This window comes from Cynara cardunculus (genome assembly GCF_001531365.2).
Source record: "Cynara cardunculus var. scolymus isolate 2C chromosome LG 8, CcrdV1, whole genome shotgun sequence".
Lineage (NCBI taxonomy): Eukaryota > Viridiplantae > Streptophyta > Magnoliopsida > Asterales > Asteraceae > Cynara > Cynara cardunculus.
This window is the reverse complement of record NC_037535.1, coordinates 17,940,018-17,944,108: the sequence shown is the minus strand read 5'-3', so window position 1 is coordinate 17,944,108 and position 4,091 is coordinate 17,940,018.

Genomic DNA, 4,091 nt, shown 5'->3' with positions numbered 1-4,091 from the left:
ATTTGGGAATGTTCGCGATGAAGACGGGATTCTGATGAAAGATTGCGATTAGGAGCTTAGGAATTGTTAATTATGTTTACCATTATACCCTTATTGATTAAATAAACTGAATTTTTTTTTTTTTTAATTTCCATAAATAAAGCCTACAAATCTTGACCATTGATCAAGAAAATGGATGGTTGAGATTGGTTCACACGTTTTACACAAACGGAGAGGGTTTGCATTTGAACGCTCCTCTATATATATATATATATGATCAAAACATGTGAGACAATATGAATTATAACTTAAAATCAAACTCATAAACAACTTAAATTACGATAAAAATCTCTCATCTCAAATTCTCACATCATATTCATATCCACCAATCACATGAACATACATCATCAGAAATAGAAATTGAACTTGAATTAACTAAATTAAAATACAGAAAAATCTCGTATGTCTTAATTTCATTGACAAAACGTAGATGGAACTTGGGATTTTGAGACACCATATTTTTATCTGTTAAGTTCTTATTCATTGGTAGAGAGTGATTTTTAAGATCTCCTCCCAAAGTCAATTTTTCAAACATATGTTATTACTGTATGATAAAATATTTAGGTAAATAACTTAAAAACAACATATTAAACATGAGATATAGTTTAGATCATTCACTACCAAATTCACTACTAATAAGAGCTATTACTGAGTTTCTTGAATTGACAGTTGTATATTTGAGATTTACTACTAATAAGAGCTATTAGTGTAGCGGTATCTAGTAACCCAACTTTCTTAGAGGTTAAGAGTTCAAACCTCATCAAAGGTTTTGCGTGTATAAATGTGTGTGTGAGAGAGAGAGAGAGAAAGAATTCAGTTTGTCGTATATAGATATCGCATACTTAAAAAACAAAGATATGAGATTAGTCCTTCACATACTACTGGTCAAATGCTACAAGTCGAGCCAAAGGCTACTAGCCATGTGGAGTTGGTTGTTCTCACACGTGCATCATCGCCCACCTTTAAGATTGTGTGCCCACATGATCTTTTGTCGAATGAATGAGATGTTTGCACGTGCATCTAAATTGACTATTGTGATTTGAAGTTATAACAATCAGTTTAGAATCTAAATTGATCGTTGTGATCTGCTTTTCACTTGACTACAACTTTGATAATCAAGTAAGAAGTTATCCCTAACTTTAATCAACCGATTTTCAAGTCGCAATAGTCGCTTCGAAAACCCTCATCCAAATACCCAGTGCTACTTTTAACCCTCTTTTGGGATATCACCGTAGTATTCAATCCATATGTTATTAGGAATGCCGTTTTAACAGAAGTTCTTCATTTAAGATACCACTGTTACATCCACAAAGTACAGTAGCATGTAGACTTGTTTATTAATTAAGATCAAAATAAGGCGAGTTCTGAGTAGTACGGACACAATAAAAGTAAGTAGCATGAGAATATCTTGATTAGAACTGAATATGACGAGTTTAATTCTGGAGGAGTGAAAGATACAGATGAATTAGACATAAAAGTTAAGATATTATATAAATAATAAGAAAGCAAAGAGTCAAAGTCAATGAGGAGAAAAGTTGTGAATAATTTGGTTTAGAACCAAGTTCTGTTTGGAAACAATCGATGACACAAGGAAAAAGTGAATCAAATCTAATGACAAGGCATGATAGCATCTATGCATTACATGAACCTTTCTATGTAAGTGGGCCATTTTACCTCTTCCTTCACATGTATCACTAATTCTATACATACATACACACATATATATATATATATATATACACACACACATAGGATTGGGTTCACGTGAGACCAGCCTGTTTCCGTAAGACCCGTGAGACCACATTTTTACACTTGAAACTTCACAGCAAAAACACTTTGAAGGTTAAAAAAAAATCGAACTTTCACATCAAAACACTGTGAAGGTTAAAAAAAATCACCTTCACAACAATTTGTTGTGAAATTTCAAGTGTAAAAAAATGGTCTTACGGGTCTCACGAAAACAAGCTGGTTTCACATGATCCCAAGTCTATATATATATATACATATATATATACATATACATATATATATAGAGAGAGAGAGAGAGAGAGAAAGAGAGATGAACGATCAAATACAAACCATCCAATTTGTACAAATCGTGCAAACCTTATTCAACCAATCATAATTTTTCATTTGTTCATTAAAATTTCATTAAGAATTATATGAAACAATTTCATAACCATATATGAAACAACTTCATCATAAAAAGTATTATATGAAACAATTTCACAAGATTAAACAATTTCATAAAAAAAATTCATAAGATTAAACAATGAAATCGACGGATGAGGGTGGTTTACACGGTTTGTATAAATTGGGTGGTTTGCATTTGATCACTCCTCTCTCTCTCTCTCTCTCTCTCTCTCTCTCTCTCTCTCTATATATATATATATATATATATATATATATATATAAAGAAAAAGTAGACAATACCAAAATACGGTTACTAAAAATACGGTTAGCAAAATCCCCAAAATCCGATTATGGGTTACGAAAAATTCAAAGAGTTTTCCAAATAGTTGTGAAATCATCGGTGATTGCATTCAAGGTATCCATTTAGTAACCGATTCATAGCGTTATCGATGAAATCATTATCAAATGAAATCGACGAATATTACCAATTGATTTTTTCTGTTAATTTTCGACGAAACAGTGACGGATGGGCCACGAAGAGCAATTTTTCCAATAAATTTAAAGTTCGTTGGTAATATATAAAATCACTGAAGGATTTTAATTTTTTTTAATTTTTTAAAATGATTTTTCACCAATTCGTCAATAATTTCCAATTTCCACGGCTTTTTAACCGAGAGACTTCACCGATGAATCCGACTTTTAACGATGGATTACCAACGGATTCCATCAATGAAAGTCCCTTATTTGGAAGAAATCGGTATGATACCATTATTTCTTTGATGAAAGTATTATTTTTGGATGAAATCACATTTTTATTGATGAAAAAACGAATTCTTCCAAAAGTGCTACAAGAAAATAATGGTTTATTAATTGGATAACAATTAATTTATTATAGCAGCTACCAAAAATCATGCAAAATTTGTATAATTAGTGGTTGGTTTCCAAATAAAACCACCTTTTAGACTTGAAATCATGTGAGATCAAACTGATTTCGTGAGACCTGTGAGACTATTTTTTTATACTTGAATTTTCATAACAAAACACCGTGAATGTAACTTTCACAGTGTTTTTGCTGTGAATGTTCAGATTTTTTTTACATTCACAATGTTTTGCTATGAAGTTTCAAGTGTAAAAATGTGGTCTCACGTAAATCAAATCACACACACACACACACATATAGGGTTGGGTTGGGTTGGGTTCCAGTGAAAAGAAAGGTTAATGTGAGAAGCGTAAGAAATGATCTTCACCTTTGAATGCACCTTTGGATGAGATGCACCAAGATGCATCAGATTAATCCGCGTATCAACCGCGATTCATGGGTGGGTTTTAGATAAAACGTGATCAAGGGTCTAGATCCCTTCTTACGCTTCTCACCTTAACTCTCATTCACATACGATCATTTGTCTATATATACAGGACGATAATCAAATGAAAACTACAAAAAAAGTCAAAACCTGTGAGAATCGATATAAAAGTATTTTCTTGCATGGTTTTTCTATCAAAAGGTATAATTTAAGGTATTTTTCCACGTATGTTTGTGTTTACATAGTGAAAAAATTATATGTAAAACTTTTTTTATTCATATAGTGAAACAAAAACAAAATACACGTAAAATATTTTACGTTATGAAACATATATATATGTCAGTATCACATTTTGAAACAAATATATATAGGTGAAAGATCGTGTGAGAATGAGAGTTAAGGTAAGAAGCGTAATAAATGATATGAATCATTGATCACCTTTAATCTCAAACTCATTCATGAATCGCGCTTGATATGGGGATTGATCCAGTGCATCTCAACCAAATATGCATTCACGGATAGAAATCTCTTCTTACGCTTATCACTTTAACTCTCCTTCTTAGCGAAACCCAACTTTATATATATATATATATATATATATATATATATGTATAT